At 42.3% G+C, this 20063-nt stretch overlaps 1 protein-coding gene across 1 annotated transcript in view; it reads right to left on the bottom strand.

Moving 5' to 3' along the window:
- Dync1i1 (dynein cytoplasmic 1 intermediate chain 1) overlaps positions 1-16908 on the bottom strand; it is a 312054-nt gene extending 295146 nt beyond the window's left edge. The window contains exon 1 of the mRNA XM_059257353.1: positions 16735-16908. The gene's annotated coding sequence lies outside the window, so the exon portion shown is untranslated. The remainder of the gene's footprint in view (positions 1-16734) is intronic.
- Positions 16909-20063: the final 3155 nt, after the last annotated feature.

Here is a 20063-nt window from a genome sequence, read left to right as displayed (position 1 = left end):
CCTTTTCTCTACTAAGCTGCCCTATTCAGGATCATTCCTTGACTTAGTATCAACACAATTAGATGCTTCTCAACCTATCCCAGTGTCGCAAAATATCAGAGTAGATGCACAAATGTGACTTCTCCAGCTTGAGTGACAGATGATGATGCTGTGGGAATTTAGAAATAGTGCATGGTCACTTTCTATAAGTTAAACTCGATCATTTCTTGAAACCAAACAAACAGGAGGCTCGGTTTCTCCCAACAAGTTGAGAGTTGCCATTTTATGTTTGTGACTTAATGTGTAATGTAGACTTACATTGGTTATGTGTTTATTCATTTCTGGGTGCTGGAGGACTTGGACTATGTAAGAAAAATCTAGTATTGCAAGGCTGAAATCCATGCCTTAGTAATGCCCATGTGTTAGTAACTGCTAGCTCAGATCATATCTGTATTCATAGCTTTAATAAGACACAACACCACATAAAAGAATATGGATGTTCAAGAAACATTTCCTGATCATATATGAGCATGTGTTCACATAGGTGTACACATAGTTCCTAACTCCAGATTCCTCTGGGAGATCAGAAAACACCTCCCCCTCAGCTCCAGTTTCTGCTCTGCAAATGACTCTTTGCCAAAAGGCAGCAGGGATCGAGAGAAAGATGGGATGGCTCGCCTGACGTAAAGGAAGAGAGAACTCCTTGATATCTGATGAAAGTCCTTCAGGCAAGGCCAGAGGAGTCACATTACCTTATAATGCAATTATTATAAGTTAAAAATTTGAAGTATTTAAATTTTCATTTAATAACTTTTATTATTAAAAAACTTTGAAAAGAAACAAAAACATCACACACAAAAATCAACCGACCCAAAGTCTTAATGAACTTCTCTGCAGTTAGCATAGGCATTCCAAATAGAAGCTGAAGAATTTCCCCTTAAATTATATCAAATTTATTTTATGTACTTATCCATTGCCCAAACCAAAAGCTCCGTGACAGAATACAACCAGGGAAACAATTAGCTTTATTTCTTCTTTCATGACTCATGTCTGTTGCCTGTATTCAGTCCTTCTTTATCCTGTTATATTTAGCCTTTCTTGTTATCTTTTCTCCATGGTATACCATACCCAAATGTGCATTTGTTTACATATATATGTATATATATATATATATATATATATATATATATATATATATATATATAATTGGCTAGATACTGCATATGATAAAGAAATATGGGGTTTAAAATTAAAAATTTTAACCAACCTTCAAATATTTTTAAATTAACTCTTTTTTTTGTAAAGACTTAGAAGCTCCTGTAGTTGGATCCACGATGCTAAATTTATCTTTGTGTTAATTTCACTAAATGACATGATGCTGAATTTATCTTTGTGTTAATTTCACTAAATGACAACTTACTAAGGCTCTATCAAACAAAAGCACTAATCTGGGTATACAGTGGAACTTTACAGAAGTTATCAAAATAGAGTCTATCTCAAAAAGTTATAATGTGGTTGGGTTGGAAAACTCCAGCAACGCAGCATGGGAAAATCAGATAAACACAGGAGATAACACAGCATACTACAGAGAGCATGCTGGAGCTGGAACATGGAGTGGGTTTTGTGAAGGAGGAGCTGCAGGAGCCAGACGCTGACATGTGCTTAGGATGGGGACTGGGCAACTCTCTGTGAAAGGAGAGCAGTGGGAGCTGTGACAGAAGCAAGGGCCCATGTCTTCAGGACAGCACAGTTCAATGAGACTGTAGCATATGGCTGGGTAGCTTTTGGGACCTGAGAAGCCATAAGCAACAAGCTATCCTCTCAGGCTGTAAGTGACCCAAAGCAATTATTTTTCCTTTTTTTGGTCCCATTGCAATGCAGAGGAAAAATATGTATTTTTAAACATTTAATTGCCTTGAAAAATTCAAGCATTTACACATTAAATCAATGCTATCTAATTCAATGTGTTAACCAATGCCAGCAACTCAAATTAACACTTCCTTACATATCACACCTTTGCTTTACAGCATGAAAACGTGAGAAATTAAGCTTCAAAATAGATACCCTGGCATGCCAAATATACATTCTTCTCATAATATAAGCATTCAAGATGTGAACTTCATCTCCCAAGTTATCTTATAGTTTTCTGTTTCTCATACTAGAAACAGAGTATTGTTGGGGAGGAGATATGGGCATACGCCTTCGGAAATGATACATTGGTTTGACGTCTGCTTTGGGGAAGGTAGATCAGGTAAATATTACCAAAGTATAATAGGAGATAGTGATTACTGGATAAACAAACAAATCAATGAAAGAATGATCCGCAAATGCATGATGGTGTGGCCTGCTTAGAATAGTCAAGAATAAAATAGGCTGCAACATGTCTTGTTGCTTTTTTATTATTATTACCATTATTGCAGCCAGGGTCTTGTTATTAAGCCCAGACTGACCTTTTAATTTTTCAATTGTAGCCTAAGTAGAACTGAAGCTCTTAATGATCTCCCTGCATTTGCCTCCTGAGCACTGGAGTATAGGCATGCGTTGCCACATCTAGGTTTTTTTGTTTGGTATTAACGGCTGCTACAAACTGTTAACCTTTTGTCAGCTGCACCTGATGCTTCTACACCATTCTCATGGTTGCTAGGAATTTAATGAGTGCTTGTTGAATAAACCAATGAATGAATATTGCAACCTGAACTGTAAGAGGGGGAAAGACGTAGACATAGAGGTTTGCTTCCCTCTCAACAGCAGGACCTGACCAGAGCAAGGGCAGCTAGTACATAGAATTATAGATTCTTAAATTGGGAGAAAAAATAATGTAGCAGTTACCAAATAGTAGTCTGACCTGTCATCAGCAAGTCCTCACTGGAGGGGACACCTGAAACGCTCTAGAACTAGGAACTCCTTCCTCACAGGTAGCCTAGTCCACTTCATAAATAGCTGAAGGCAAAGCATCTCCGTGATGTTGACTCTGAGTCACAATTGATAAGCATCCTCACACCTGCTTGCAAGATGAACTCCCTGGGTGTAGCCTTTTGCTAGGGTGCAGCCTACAAACTTCGTGCTGCTCCCCTCAAACCCCTCCGGTCTTGCACTGAAGAATTGGTGTGGAGCTCGTGGTGATGGCATAGAGCTGTAATCCTAGCACTAGGGAGCTAGCAGGAGAATCAGAAGTCCAAAGGCAGCTGAGGCAACATGAAACCCTGTCTCAAAAACAAGCAAAAACAACGAAAAAGGAAAGAAATAGTGAAAGAGGCATGAGAAGGAGGGGGAAGTTCCAGGAGGAGACTGGGGACACAGTGTGTGACCATCTACCAGATGAACCACCCAGCCCTCCCTCCATCCTACCCAGACTCTCAGATGTCAGCCATTGCCTGTGACGGTGATCACAAGCATGTGGACTTGCCAACCTTCTGAAACCCACAAGTGGAACGTCTCCATGATTCAATCATGAGTTTGTACCCTATTTTATTTTAACATGACCTCAACAGACTTGAATTACCAGGCTAATATAGATGCCAGACTGATAGTCTCAAGATCTCTGACCTAAGGTCACCTCACAAGCCCAAAAAGTGTTGAGTGACTGTCACACTCTTCTAGTACATCTGCCTTGACTAAGTACTACTCAGGCACAGACAGAACATAGACACCATGATCCTCAGTCAGAAGGACTAGGTTTCAGACTAGGGACGTAGCTCAGTTGGTAGAGTGATTGTCCAATACATCTAGTACAATAGTAAAAGTGAGTGTAATGATGCACTTAAGAGGTGGATGCAGGAGGTTAAGAAGTGCAAGGTCATCCTCAGCTACATTTTTAATTAGAGTCCAGCTTGGGATACATAAGCCCTATTCCCCTAAAAACATCCAATGTCAAGAATTATTAAGCCCCTGTTCAGTTGAGGCCCAAATGCCCAATGAGTTACTTCCTTTATCCCTAGAATATTCAACATACCAAAATAACAAAATGAAAAATTAACCCTTTAAGAAATGAAAACATAGCCTGGTGGTGGCGGCGGCGGCGGCGGCAGCAGCAGCAGCAGCAGCAGCAGCAGCAGCAGCAGCAGCAGCAGCGGCGCACGCCTTTAATCCCAGCACTCGAGAGGCAGAGCCAGGCGGATCTCTGTGAGTTCGAGGCCAGCCTGGGCTACCAAGTGAGTTCCAGGAGAGGTGCAAAGCTACACAGAGAAACCCTGTCTCGAAAAACCAAAAAAAAAAAAAAAAAAAAAAGAAATGAAAACATAACTGAGATTTATTCTTTCAAGTTTTGTCATGGCACTAGGAAGTGGATATTCTTATTATCAATTCTATTTTATAGATGAAGAAAATGGGGTACAGGCAGACAGAGAAACTCGAATGCATAATAAGTGGCCAGATTAGAACTTGAATCTGAGTTCCTAGTCATGTTAATCCATTCCTTCTTAGTCATGAATACTTGGTGTTTTTCTTCTTATATCACATGAAATCTAAGAACAAAAGAGGAGAATGAGGACTAAAACATCAATAGAAATGGTTTTGCTACGATAAAACTGAAATTTGTTCAGCTGTCAAATTCAAAGGAGGGAACGTTCAGAGAAGTGAGTGTTGCTCATAGAGGGCACACTCTAAGTCCTAAATTAATATTCTTGACCAAAATGGAAAAACTGCTAAAAAAGCTAATTTTTAATATTACACACATTTTTATTAATTATCAATAAAAATCCAGATATGGAAGCTCAGTCCTCTAAAAACCTACTTTCATCATGATGCTAATAGTAATTCCTATACATTTAGTATTCTCAAACAAAAACAGGCATTCTTTCAGGTGCTACCAGAGTGGGATGACACCTGCAGAGTTACTGTCTAGGAAGTGGTTATCATCAGCATAGGCAGCTCTCATGCCAACCCTTCTCCCTTCTGATGTCTTTTGGTTTCGTTATTGTTGTTGTTAGTTGCAAAAATTCCAGTTCCTTTCCCATATGACAACATTCAAGGAGCCACTGAAAGAAGGGGAGACTATGTGACTGACTTTTGCCAATGAAATGCAAGCCAGAAAAGCTTGTCATGGGTCACTTGACAAATGCAGCGTCCCTCCCATGTGCAATGTTGGTGCAGTGACGGGAGGACAGTTCAAGCTGAAGCCTCCAAGTTTGGGGTCTGCAGTGTATATGATGGGCAGGGTCCTGGCTGACCCACAGTGCACATGAAGCACTATTGCTCTGTTGAAGAATGGGAATTGTTTCTTTCTGTATTATCATACAGCCTGACCTGATCATTACAGCCCATGGCCCAACTCCATCCCAGTGAGCCAAGATTCTGGTTGCTCTCATATTCCCTGAGTTAGTGTTGGAAACTGCCAAGGATACTTCTTCTCCTGCCTCTGGCTGTGGAGTGTCCCGTGAAGAAGGTGTAAGTATAAGAAAGCACCAAGTCCTTATTCCTGGGTCCAAAGGAAATTCCAACTCCCCAAACCCCAAAAAGTAGTCCAAATATCCAGAAATGAGCTCATCCTGGGCTATGGGAGAATTTCTGGTTGTTAGAGAAAAACCAGGATTCCTCAGGAACTTGTGAAACTGATTCCCACCTACCAAAAGGAGTCATTTTCCTTACCTATGGCAGAAGGGACATATGGCTACCTGTGGTACCTATCAATGTATCAAAGCTCATGCTGGCCTCCAGACTTCCTCAGTATTACAAATACCTGTTACACATTTCAAAGCCCATGCTAGCATCCTAGCCCTTCTCATCTCCTCCTCACCCTAAACTCTCTCCAACTCATAGCCTTCCCTACCCCCAGCTACTCATTTGTGTACAACCCTGCTATTCTCAATGAGTTTGCTTGCTCTGTCTCTGTGCTCTGCTCCTGATTTTATCAGTATGTTTTTGCTTTTCTCTATCCCCTGTTATTCTCCCCTCTCTCACAGACAGCCTGGCCATCTCCAGTCTGATAATCATGTTCAGTCTTCTACTTTCTCTCTCACCTCTGATCTCTTCCAGATGCTTCTGCCTGTTCTCTCTCTCTGTCTCTCTCTGTCTCTCTCTGTCTCTCTCTGTCTCTCTCTGTCTCTCTCTCTCTCTCTCTCTCTCTCACACACACACACACACACACACACACATCTATAATAAAAACCTTCCCTTTAACCATATCATGGAGTGGTCATATTCTCAGTTTTTAACTAATATTTGAGTTTATGAAACCAGTTTAAAGCAGCTTTGGTTTTGTGTTTTTCTTAAAAGAGCTGAGAAAACACTCTTCATGTGCTGCTCACATTTACCTGTCCAGTGTTCCAGAAAGGAATCATGAGGTTGACCAGATATACCCAGTGTCCTCACCCCTCCTACAAAGTAAACTCTGCTAATGTTCCTGAAGTACATGGCCCAGCCTGTACAGAACGCAGCAAAGAAAGAAGACACTGGGAAAGAGTATTTTCTTCTCATCCATAAATGCTTTCTTCCTCACTTTAAACAAAAATCTCTAATTTGTTGGATCTCATGGGTAGTTATTCATATTTATTTTAGAAAACTTCAAGGAAATTGAGCACAGTTCCCTTTTATATTGAGTGATATGAGATATAGGATTTCACCCTTGTCTGAGGTGATGATTGCTTTTCAGCAGGATTGAAAATATTAAAAAGTTTGAAAGAGGGAGCAAGGAAACATGTAGGGCCAAACCCTCCCTTTACACTGTCCCTAGGTGGTGGTGTATATTTACATGTGCAGATCTAGCTTGACATTTTAACTGAGGTGAACAGATTCCTACTTTCCTCGGGGCCTGAGGCATTCAAATAGGGAGGATCCTCTTTCCCAGTGGGAGTAACCTATACCTTTCCAAGAGTGAACAAAGCCACACTTATAAAGGAAGTGAGCAGAGAAAGGTTTTGTTATTCTTCTTCCACAACATACATACCATTTCCCACAACCCCTTGCTGTTTTGATACTAGTCAGGTGGACAGTGTAACAGGAGAGGCAGGTCATTTGAACAGAGGACAGTGTCTAAGTGCATAGTCCCCCTGGGCCAGTTTCCCTTTTAGTGACCAAACCCTCCAACTACAGACATTCCACAATTCTGTTCTGAGACTAGGCTCTCAGGTCATCTGCACTCTCACACATTTTTAATATTCAAAAGCTTGATAAATATGTAAACACTTCCACACGGTGTACTATGAAACCTTAACAGCATTCTAAAGGGAAGACCATAGTCTAATGCAATTGGTGAAATATACATCTTGTCCAACAAAGAAATAGGTACAATTTTGGGGCAAACTGAGAAGACACTCTAGCTTACATTCTGCAAAGAAAACTGTAGACAAGTGAAATTAAATGTTTCATCACCATTTATTCAATAGCACCATTTCAAATATACTCATTATTGTGGCTTCACACTGGGCACTGTAATAAAATATAAGTTGAATAATAAGTCAAAGTTTTTTTTCCATCACATTAGCCTTGAATCATAGCACTAAACTGTAAAGAGTGTCAGATGGAAAACCAGATCCAAAGATTCAGTCTAAGAGGGACTAATTGGTAAAGTCCTTGCTGTCTACACATGAAGAACCCTGGCAACTACCTAAAAAGTTCAGCATGGTTGTGTGAACCCAGGGAGACAGAGACAGGAGGGTCTCTGGAGCTCTCTGGCCAACCAGTCTAGGTGACTGAGTGAGGTCCAAGTTCAGTGAGATACCCTGACTCCAAAAACGGAGGCATGAAGAGACTGAGGAAGATGCCCAGTAACACTGGCCTTTAGCCTCCACACACGTGCCCACATACAAGCACACCTGCATACCATACAGGACATACATGTACATCATGTCAATACATATTCTCTATATGTCTGTCTATCTTTGTCTGTTTCTATCTCTCTATCTCAAAAGAATTAATTTAAGGGCTTCACAGAGGAAAACATGAGCCCCAGTCCATCCAGTCCGCTGTTTCTGGAAGAGAAAGCCCCCACGACTCCCCTTGTCACAGCAGAGATGTGTCATATGATCACAATTTAGGGAAGAAAGGCTTCCAAAATCCTAGGCATTGCCAGGCCCAAATGCACACTAGGACCAGACTCATAATGGGTGCTACATTTTAGGAAGTGATCTTTTTTTTCACCAAATATTGCTGGGGATGCTGTGAATGTGTTGCTCTGATTGATTGATAAATAAAACACTGATTGGCCAGTAGCCAGGCAGGAAGTATAGTATAAGCGGGATAAGGAAAGAAGAGAATTCTGGGAACAGGAAGGCTGAGTCAGGAGTTGCCAGCCAGAGACAGAGGAAGCAAAATATGAAAGTACCGGTAACCCACAAGCCACATGGCAACTTATAGATTGATAAAAATGGGTTGATTTAAGATATAAGAACTGGATAGCAAGAAGCCTGAGCCATTAGGCCAAACAGTTTAAATAATATAAGCATCTGTGTGTTTATTTGGGTCTGAGCGGCTGTGGGTCTGGGCAGGACTGGAGATAACTCCAGCAACAAAACATATTAAAATGGCCTAAAGGGGAGGAATCCAATCTTTTAAGAAAATTAAGTGGGATTTATTCTGTCTTCTCTTTGAGATCAACTAAAGCCTGATGTGGGTTTTCTCTATGTCAGAGCCTCTGCTGGGAGACAGAAAGATGAATTGGGGAAGTTGGACTCTGTCAGGGAAGCAGGCAAATACATCAATAAGTGTAAGCCAAAATAATGTTTTCATGAGGAGCTTATCATTAGTTCCCATCAGGCAAGACTGTCTCCTCTCCAAAGAAGAGAAGGATAAGACAGCAATGTCTGCTGTTGGGCCAAGGAAAGCATCTTCCATGGATGGAGCATATACCATCCACAGGGCTGTGTGTACTCACTGTCAATAATCTCACTAACTCTCTGGACTGGGCAATTATCCCTATTGACATATGAATAAGCTGATGCTCACGTAGGCAGTGGGTAGGCCATCTCACAGCTACTTCATGCTGCCTTTTAGATGCCATGTTCCAGTCATCCAGTCAAAGGCCAAAGTAATGGGCTAAAATTGCACAGAAATTTTTAACAAGAAAACTAGAGAATTTTAAGAAGGGTTTCTTGACCTTGGCATCATTGAAAGCTTAGGCCAGATAATCCTTTGCTCTGGGGTCTGTCTTGTCCACCAGCTGCCCATACTTCTCCCTACAACTGCCAGTTGCAGACTCTTTGCCTAGGGTGATAAAATTGTCCAGACATGGCCCAGTGTTCCAAGGATCACTGAACTTCCCTTAGCTAAAGATCCTAGGATCTCTTAGCTAAGAACCATCAGTCTGAAAACACACCAAAATGGCTTTTGTTTTTTCTTACGGAAAGTCTTTAAGCAGAAGGGGGAGCTATCCACACAGTCACCTTTCTCTGAAAGCTAGAGATGGCCCTGTCCACTGTGCAGTCCTTCCTGCCCCCCTCTTCTCTAAACCATAAAGGAAAAGGGGTCTGGTTCCAGAAACTGCACCACAGCATAGAGCACCAGGCCACATAGAGGCTGTCTAGAAGAAGCATGGAGGGGAGGAGCTAATGACACTCATTTCTAGACCTGCAACTTCTGTCTGTCTGCTCTCCTAAAGCTTGTCTGACAGAGAATGTGCCCCAGTGGGGACTCCAGTCTCGTCTCCATTTATAAAGGCATTTCTTCCACACCACTGGAGACAATAAAAAGTACAAGAAGGAAGGGAGGGAGGGAGGAAGGAAGGAAAAGAGAAAGGAAGAAAGGAAGGAAGGAAGGAAGGAAGGAAGGAAGGAAGGAAGGAAGGAAGGAAGGAAGGAAGGAAGGGAAATACCCATGCACACATAGAAGGAAGGGAGGGAAAGATGGAGGGAGGAAGAAGGGAAGTCCAATTTTTAGTGAGTTTTGATCACATGCTATAAAAATATCCCTTTGCTAAAGGAACCTTCTACATAGTTATTATAGTATTTATATATTAATTGAATTCATGCGGGTGTCATTATTTTATCTTTAAATGTCAAAGTTTATGATGTTCTGAGAATTACATTCACTACAATTGAATTCTTTTCTTTTGCTTGCATGAGTGTGTGTGATCTGTTTGTGTGGTGTGGAGGCATATGGCTGGCATGTGTGTCCACAGGTGCACACACCCATGCATACACAGCAGTCAGGACATTTACTGCCCTTCACTATCCATCTCTGCTTCATTCCCTGGAAACAAGGGCTCTCGCTGAACTTGTGGCTGGGTTAGCAGCCAGCAGTTCTCAAGAAGACTCCTGTCTCCAGCCCCTCCAATGTTGGGGTTACAGGCACCTGCCACCACATCCAGCTTTTTATATGGGTTCGGGGATTTGAACTCGGGTATTCATGGTTACACAGCAAACATTCCTACCCACTGAGCTATCCACAGACCCCTCATGGTAATTGTTAAAATCCATCATGAAAAACATTAGATGCCAACCAAAAAATGTGACAGAATTATTATTATTATTTTTTGTTTTAGGAATCAGTGTATTAAATCATAATGAAGTTCACTGATAACCTGTGCCGTGTTGGTCTGTTGGCTAAGGACATAGTCACACACTAAAGTATCTCAGATCTGCATCTTTCAGTGCAAAGAATGTCCTTAACCATAACAGTCATGCTTTATGCATTTGCCATACTGTTAGCACTAACTATTCTATACCACAAAATAAAACAATGGGGTGTGTTGTAAGAAGAAAACAGCTGAGTGTAAAGGTTAAGCCTTAAGCAGAATCTTGAAAGCGAGAGGTTACTGCCCTCCACATCTCCATGTCTCTAATATCACTTCAGGGTTGATGTGTGCTGCAGACAGAGCACTAAGGATGTGTGGTGAGTTCAAGGCCTCCGAGGACTTAGTGCAGTTCCAGGTCTCAGCATTATCCCTGTAGCAGAGAGGCCCCAGAAGATGGGAAACCTGGAAGGAATTGTATCTTTGCAACGAAGAGTCTTGAGCTGCTGCTAGCCCGGGCAGATTGTCTTTGAGCTGGGTTAGGTAGGGCATTGTGCATTTGCTTTTCTACACATGGAGACACATGAGAGGCACATGAGTGAGGCTTCATCTTCAATCAATGAGAACAGGCCACACTGAGAAATGTATACATTTTGTATTCTTTCTGATAAGATGTTCAGGCTTTTCCTATCAGCGTGTGAGCATGTTCTTGAAGGATGCTGAGTACTGTCAGAATAAAAAGTTACATTGAATAATACTTTTGGCAACCCACATGGATAGCAAAACAAATGGATGGGATAGGAAGAGAATGAATGGACTTTGGAGTTAGGCTAATCTGTATTTGAAATCTAGCACTTCCTTAGCTGGCCTCATGTGGCCTGGGACTAGGGGCTGGATTTTCCAAGCATCTCCTTGTTTGTGTAAGAAGATACGAGCATCTACCTTCCGGGATGTTGGAGGGATTTGATGAACTACTGTGTCAGTAATAAAGCTCCAACTGTTGCTCCAGGAAATTGTAAGAAGAATGGACCACTGCTCCAGCCATGGCTGCTGCTGGAGGTTTCACCTGGTTGCAGACTGAGCTCATGTAGATATTTTTGACCCCTGGGTTCTAGGTGTAATGCCAGCAAGATGACACATAAGAACATTGTTTTTTCTTGGCTAGTCCTGGCACAGTGCTTTTGCCTTGATACGTTTCAGCAGTGACTTCCGTGCCCCCCTTCTTTAAAACCAGTGGTTCTTAACCTCATTTTATTTGAAAATATGTTAATTTACCTTAAAATATTTATGCAGATAGACATAAAATATTATGTCAATAAGATTCAGTGCCTACCCCGAAACTTCATGTGCATTCTTTCCAGTGTGACCAATAATAATAATAATAATAATAATAATAATAATAGAATCAGGGAGACTGTGTACCCACCCAGGATTTCTTCCAGACTAGCACATAGGCAGGAGAGTTTACATTCTGGCAAGATTCACTCTAGCATTCTTGTGCCAGCCTTCCTACACAGTAAAGCAAAGGACACAAGCCCAGGATGTTCATGGGGGGGGTGGCAACCTGAGGTATACTTAAAACATCCACCTATTTATTGTTCCAGCAAAGTACCCAAACAAATACATGATCTCACGTTTTCTAGGTGATATAAAAGTCACACATTTTTAATACAAAGAATCTATGGTCAAGGGAGCAGAAATTTGTGTAACTTTGAAATCCTCTATTAAAGAGGGAGGGGATTCAATGTTTTATTTTAAAGGGTCAATAAATGGAGCTTGAGTTTATGATATCATCCACAGTTACCAATCAGGTGACAAAAAATATGGCTACACTGTGACGTCAAGGATAATCTAAGAGAAAACATTTGTCAGGGGAGTTTTTGTTTTTGTTTTTTTTTAAAGATTTGTTTATTATGTATACAGTGTTCTGCCTACATGTGTCCCTACAGGCCAGAAGAGGGCACCAGGTCTCATTACAGGTGTTCGTGAGCCACCATGTGGTTGCTGGGAATTGAACTCAGGACCTCTGGAAGAGCAGCCAGTGCTCTTAACCACTGAGCCATCTCTCCAGCCCCTGTCAGGGGAGTTTTTAAGGTAAAAGTAGACCGTGGCAGCCCCAACAAGCTTTGCTAGCCCACTTATCCCTGAAACACTGGTTGAAGAGATAAGTAACAGTGAAAAGTACAGAAAGGAGATTTGTTCATCATGGCCACCTTGGGGAAAGGAACAAATAAAGGGGTCCAGTGACCCCCAAGTTTGTCTTTGAGTTACTGCTATGAAGAGTATGTATAACTGAACAGCCGTCCTACTGGCCCTCACTAGGCTGTAGTCTAGGCTATAAGATTGTTTGTCAAATGTCAAAAGTGTGTGAAATCTCTTCCTAGGAGGCAAGTTCCTCCTCTTATTGACTTCAGGACTTCAGCCTTTTCCTTTCCTACATAAGGTTTTTTGAGAACTTGTAAATAGTTGGTGTGGATTAGTGTGATAACACAAGTGTCTCTTTTTAAAAGATGTCTTCTGCCAAGTGGTGGAGGTGCATGCTTTTAATCCCAGCACTCGGGAGGCAGAGCCAGGTGGGTCTCTGTGAGTTAGAGGCCAGCCTGGTCTACAAAGTGAGATCCAGAACAGGCACCAAAACTACACAGAGAAACTCTGTCTCGAAAAAAAGAAAAAAAGAAAAGAAAGAGGTCGTCTGCCAGGACAGTTACATTCTACTTTCTGTTATTGTTGTTATCGTTATCATAGGGCAATAACCAAGATGGATGAATTCTGGAGTAGAGCTGCTAGACCTGGTTTGAATCATACTTCTACCATTTAGTAACCATGACCTCTATATCACTTAGTTGCATGTTTAAGTGGTCTCTACCTCATGGATCCAACTGAGGGACTGTATAAATTTGAAAGACGTTATAAGATAGTTCTGTTAGGAATATAAATTAGGATAGAAAGTGAATCAGGTCATTTTGGATAGATAATGGAATTATTTTCTCTGAATTTGTCAAATGCAAATGGACTAGATGTTGTTTAGGTATTTATTGCTTGTATACATGGTATATGGCTGCCGGGCAGTGGTGGCACACGCCTTTAATCCCAGCACTCGGGAGGCAGAGCCAGGAGGATCTCTGTGAGTTTGAGGCCAGCCTGGGCTACCAAGTGAGTTCCAGGAAAGATGCAAAGCTACACAGAGAAACCCTGTCTCGAAAAACCAAATAAAAAAACAAAAAACAAACAAACAAACAAAAAAAACCAAAAAAACATGGTATATGGTTACTGTACTTATTGTATATAGTTTTTCTTATATTAGTTATAACTTTTTTCCTTTTTTTCTTTTTATTAAAATAGAAAAGGGGAAATATGGTGATATTTTACTTGTACTGAAATGTGATTTTATTTGTATATTAATAAATAAAGTTGCCTAGGGGTCAGAGCTAATAGCAAGCCATAGCAAGAGCCGGGTGGTGGTGGCCCACACCTTTAATCCTGATCACATGACAGACAGATCTCTGTGTGTTCAAGGATACAGCCAGCATGGAGACACACACCTTTAATCTCAATACCAACCATAGAAGACCTGGAGGTCTGTACAGACAGGCAGTGATGAGGAGGTCATGTGGTTGAGTTTACAACCAATGAGAAGGGAGAACAGAAAGTCAATAAAAAGACAGATACACAGGAAATAGGTCTCTTTCTGGGGGGAAGGACAGCAGTGGCAGCAAAGGGTAAGAAAGGGTTTTTAGTATCAGCTCTTAACTACTGCTCTGACCTCTTGGGCTTTTAACTCTGCATTTGGCTCTGTGTTTCTATTTTAATAAGACAGTTACATCTACAAGGGACAAAAAAGAAGTAACAAGAAAAAAGCCTACTACCCAGTATCTAAAATTAAAGCAATCAGCACCGCTTCATAGTCTGGAAGTGTGGTTACAGGTGGAGGCCTGGGCTTCTAGAGCAAAACCCTAGCCACTTAACTTGAGTAAACTTTGGGAAGTTACTTGATATCTGCATGACATAATTCTTAATCTTTAAAATAGGATTATAAGCTATGTCTGTGTCATTAAGTTTTCCTGTAAGGTTATTTTAAAAATACAAGTGAGGAGATATTAAAATGGAATCCCTGAAAAAGTACTCAATACATCTTAGTCGCTGTTCTTATCAGCCTTGGTGCGTTTGGTGAACACAGTGTGAGGGGAATAAAGCAGAAATAAATGATACTTAGTTTCCATGGATGTCTGTGATCCCTTCATTTGGTGCTTCTTTAAGTGATAAAAAGAAACAGGGAAGAAGGAGATGTCCCGAAGACTGAAGGCTAAAGCCTGTGCTATGAGACCAGTCTGGGATTAAAAGCTTGATGTTCATTTTACACTATTGGCCTACATAGCTGTCCGAACACATAGAGTGTGTGGATTTCCTGCGAACCTTTTGATCAACACTGGACTCAAAGTTCCGCAGATGCAGACTGGGGGGTTGATATTTTTAGGAAAGACAAATGCTAGAGGAAATTTCACAGTGTCTCCTCTTAAACAGAAAGTATGATAGCAGAAAGGCCCTGCAACTGTCTCAGCAGCTCGTCAGAAACGAAGCACAGCAGACCAGGAGTTTACTGACTCTGCCCTTTTCAACCTGTGCATTGAGTTTCTTCTCTGCTCATAACCCCACCCACAATTCTCCATAAAGATGCAAGTAAGCTTTTAACGGACAACCAACCCATGGCACATATTCAGCAGCAAAGTGGTCAGAGCAGGCAGTGGGCAGAAGGCATGAACCAGCCTTGTCTGCCTCAGGAGGACAGTGCACAAAAGGCTGCAGCATTTCAGAGATCCATGCAGGTGCAGAGACGCCAGAACCCTGTCGCCAGACAGAGATGCACAAGTGTTCTCGGCCAGAAATAGTGCCAGAGCCTGGGCAGGTGAGAAAGGTACACTGGCTGCTACTCCTGTACTGTGCTGGGTGCTTTTAAAGGACTATCTCATGATCACTGGATCCTCAGATCTCACATCCTGAAGAGCTGGTTCCAGTGAAGAGAACATTGTGCCTTAGTGCTAGAACTGCTGGATTTTGTTCCACTAAGAATCATGGTCAGAACAACATAGTTAATTCCATTTCCCTATAGCTAACCTTTAGGAACAAGCTTGGCATTGTAAAAAAAAAAAAAAAATCAGAGGAAGTATTACTCATGTTCTCTAGAGGTCCCCAAGGATGCAATTTGCACTGGATGTTCCCATATCAAAGTTACCAGTACTCTAACACTGATCAACACATTCCCCCCACCCCAATAACTTCCACAATTGCACAAAATTATTCTGTGGACAGTTCCTCATCGCCATGCTATTAGCCAAGGCTATCTTACACAGTTACTGTCATGCTTTGCTGTTAGCTAAGCTTCCTGCTAGTCTGTAATGTCTGGAAGCAATTCTTCCCCAACTCTGAACTGCATCAAGCAAGTCTGTAATGCTCATTCTGAAGACAACTCCAGCAAGAAAATGGCTGGCTACTTGTTCCTGCCTTAGGTGTGGTGGAGTCCAGGACTGCCAGTATGTTTATTCCATTTTCTGCCTTTCCTAGATCCTCCGGTTTCCTAAGTGATTTCCTTTCCTGGTCCTCAGCCTCCGATTAACCTTAGCCGGGGTAGATGTCATGAGACTCCCGTACACTCAGTTCCCTACCAGGGCTGCCAGGATCCCTGCTCCGATGACGACTCACAGCTTTATATGGCCAGAGCAATTCCGGGTGGGAGTGGGGGAAGGAGAGCCAGGCAGCCGCGAAGGTGTTTACCAAAACACACCCCAGCCACACTTTTTTTTTTTTTTTATCCAGCAGAGAGAGAAACTGGCATCTTGCATGAGTGTTTAATTAAAGCTCGGTTGGAAGTGCATTCGCCCCCTCCGACTTGGCTGGTAGCAACAGCATCCAAGAGCTGTGCAGACAGCTCGGAAATGTAATCAAACAGCATCCTTTCCCTCACTCCACAGCTCTCTCTTCCCAGGGGCCGTTAGCTGGTGGTAGCCCACAGGGGTGCAGACAGCACGGCCGCAGGGCTTTTGCTCCCCCAGAGAAGACCAAGGCGGAGCACCTTGGCTTGCCTCTCCCAGCACACAAGGTGGGCCACAAGGTGAGGACACCCTTGACCCTTCCTTCTCTGCCTGTGCCTCTCCACTCCTGGGGAGCTGCAGCAGGGGCTGCCGCTGGAGGGCTCCAGCCTGGGGCACCAGAGTACGCAAGAGCCTGGGGAAGGGGCCCAGGCTGTGCCCAGTGGTGGCTGCAGCGGTCACCGCTACCGTGCTGCTCCCGGTGTCCTGCGGATGCCACCAGGGCTGAGGGCCACGGAGGGCTACCGAGGGGCTGCGCCGAGACGCGACCTCCCACCCACCGGTTACCTGGACGCTGTCCTCGGAGGCTCACCCGGGCGGTGGAGGAGGCACGGGAGGACGGAGAGCGGCGGGCCCCGCGCCGGCAGGATGTGCTGTCTCACGCTGCGCGGTTAGGCTCGCGCTCCTCCCGGAGCGATCACTTCCTCTCTCCTGAGCCTGACACTGACAGCTCCCAGCACCCGGGCTGCGGGGCTCGCCCCGCCCACGGCCCACACCCTCCACGCCCGCGCCTCCCGCGGGAGGGCCTCCGCACAGCGCAGCACCGCCTCGGCCAGCCCTGCCGCGTGGAGGGAACCCGGGGACAGTCAGTCCTCCGCCGCGGGCGGCGCACACCTAAGTTACTGCAAAGGAGAGCCGAGGAGTGTGCCAAGCTCCGGATGATTTCCTCTGTGGGCAACTTTCATTCCCAGACAGAGAAACTTTAAGTCTTATAAACAGAAAGAGACAAGTTTAGATCGATCCATGCTATACAGGTGGGGCTGGACCTAGATTTTCCCAGAGATACACAAACACACATAGGCACACACACACACACAAGCATATACATTATACCTGTGTGAATTCATTAATATATACATACGTGTAAATAATATATCCATGCATAGACACATACGTACATGCATGCATACAAGAATATTAACCACTAATAAGCTGAGGAATGGACTTTAGGATATTAGGAAGTGTGAGATTGGCATCATTTTGTAGATGGGCTTTTCATCATCTCGCTTGAACATCCTGGCTATCACTGTGCAGATGAGAGTGTAAATATGTGGAAAGCAGCTACTGTTCTCTAATTGTTCTGTTGGTCTCTACATTCAGTGTCTGATGCCTCGTAGATACGCAAATATTTGGAATTTTATCAATTGGCAAGTGCAACGGCAATTTCAAAATAAGATCCAATGAGTACAATGTCTTATCTATCATTGCTTCAACTTTGACTTCCTGGCTGGTCGTTTTTGATCATAGAAAGAGCTAAAGTGTGTGGCAGTGGGGCGGGGGGGGGGGGGGGCGCGAGGAGAGGGAGGCTAAATATTTTTAGGTTATAGAGATGGAAGATATCCCAAGAAAGACAATGCTATGCAATATATACCATCACCATGTACTGGAGACACTCGATGCTGGTCTACTCTATATGCATTTTCTTTTAAAATTTCCATAACCCAATATAGTAGACAAAATGCTATGCAATCTGTGTGATGCCTAATTAACCTGACTGGATCTGAAAACAACTAGAAGACTCCCCTCTGGGCACACACGCCCCTAGGTGTTTTCTTGATCAGGTTATGTGAAATGGGGAGCCCCCCCACAATAAATGTGGGAAACATTTTCCCGGGATCCTTTCCTATTCCCTTCCCATGGTGCTGACAGGTTCCTCTAACTTGTTCACAATGTGTCCAGTCCATCTACTCTGTTGCTATTGCTGCCACGTGCTGTTCTTAGAGGACATCAGAGCCAACTTTCTCCAGTCTTCCAGAGTGAGCCAAAGACCAGTGGCTCTGCAGGAACTTCTCAGGCCTCTGCACCAGACAGAAGCTGCGGGAACACCCAGCCTCTTAACTGAGCAGCTACTGGGTTCGTGATCTCTCTTATATGATGATAGCCATTGTTCGACCACCTACACTGTATCCTGTAGGCCAATTTAAAAAATCCTCTTTTAATATATATCCATTCTCTCAGTTCTGTCCCTCTGCAGAGCCCTTCTGAGAAGTTACAAAGTGCCACAGCTCCCTAGCAACCAACCTGGGATTTGAATTCCCTGTACTCCAGCATTCAACTTTCCTGGTAGCCCTTTTTGTCTTTACAGCACAAAACTGCCCAGTGCCCACTACTTTCAAAGCATTGTGTTAGGTATGTCACGTGATTCAAAACTTAGAGGAATACAGTTTTTATTCATAGAGGTATGACAGTAGAACAAAGGACACATAATTAAAAACAACTGTGAGTGTGCATAACGTTTGAATGGATAGCCGTTGTTTCTAACAGGAAGAAGGGAGCACGTTTCTAGACATAGAATTCCAGAGGAAGAAAACCTCTGGACACAGCAAATAGTAAGTAGGCCAGTGTTTTTGAGTCACAGATTCATGAAGAGTATGACTGGACCCATAACAGAGGCTGTAAATGTGTCCTGGGGAAGCACTAAAAGCATTTGAGCAGAAAAACAAAACAAACAAACAAAAAACACGTACACGTTACCTGCAGGTATCCACATGGTGGAGATTTACAAGTAAAGGCTGAAGAGACCTGTCAGAGTTCCATATAGGATTCCAGGATTTGTAGAGTTTTAGCATTACAAATATCCTGTAATATATGCTAATCAAACATTAAGCCATCAATTGAAAAATTAGGTATATCAGTTACATTCATACCTTGAAGAGGTATTTGAACATTCATGTTTGTTGAAGCATTCTGTCTAATAGTCAAAAGGTAGTAGCACTCCAAATATGTCCACCCATAGATGGAAAGATAAAGAAAAGTTTTATATATATATATATATATATGTGTGTGTGTGTGTGTATGTATATATATATATATGGTGGAAATTAATACAAGATACAGTGACTTCCTATATATATATATATATATATATATAATTATTATGCAACCTCAATAATAGACAGGAAACCTGTTGAATGCTTTAAGATAAATAAATGTAGAGCATATTATGTTAAGTGAAATAAGCCAGTCGTAGAAGAAAAAATACTGTGTGATTCCCAAGTACGTAAAAGAATCAAAATTGTAGAATGAAATATGCAGTTATTTTCCAAGGGGAAAACTTACAGGAATAATTAGAGAAAGTTTTTGTTTTTTAGCAAGATGAAAACCTCTACTGATTAATTTTTAACAATGAGAATATACTTAACACCAGTGAAGTATACCCTTAAAATGGTTGAAATACTCTACTTAGTTTATGTGTTTTTACAGTAAAAACACAGTTACAAATGATTTTCATTATCCACGACCCAGGTGTGGAACAGACATTGTGAGACTGGAAATGGATGTGAAATGAAGGACCCCTATTTTCAGAGACTGAAAATATAATAATAAGACAGGACTGACTCTAATATCAAACCAAGTAGGGAAAGTACATTTTTTAACCAAAGACATTTCCCATGAAATTATGAGAGAAGGAAAATAAACTCCAACTGGGAATTGCAGTTGAGAAGGACTCCTTGAAGAGCCTCTGGGTGTAGAAATGTGAGTAAACAGAAATTTCAACAGATGGTGGTGATGCTGTTTAATCACAGGTTAGAGAAATCGTGTAGGGGAGGAGTTATGATTTCATTTATTCTTTGAGAATTTTGTATAAATTATTTTGGCCATATTCTTTTATTTCT

The sequence above is a fragment of the Peromyscus eremicus genome, chromosome 3 (assembly GCF_949786415.1).
Source record: "Peromyscus eremicus chromosome 3, PerEre_H2_v1, whole genome shotgun sequence".
NCBI classification, from domain to species: Eukaryota; Metazoa; Chordata; class Mammalia; order Rodentia; family Cricetidae; genus Peromyscus; species Peromyscus eremicus.
The sequence above is the reverse complement of the archived record's forward strand: the minus strand, read 5'-3'. Positions and strand labels throughout refer to the sequence as shown.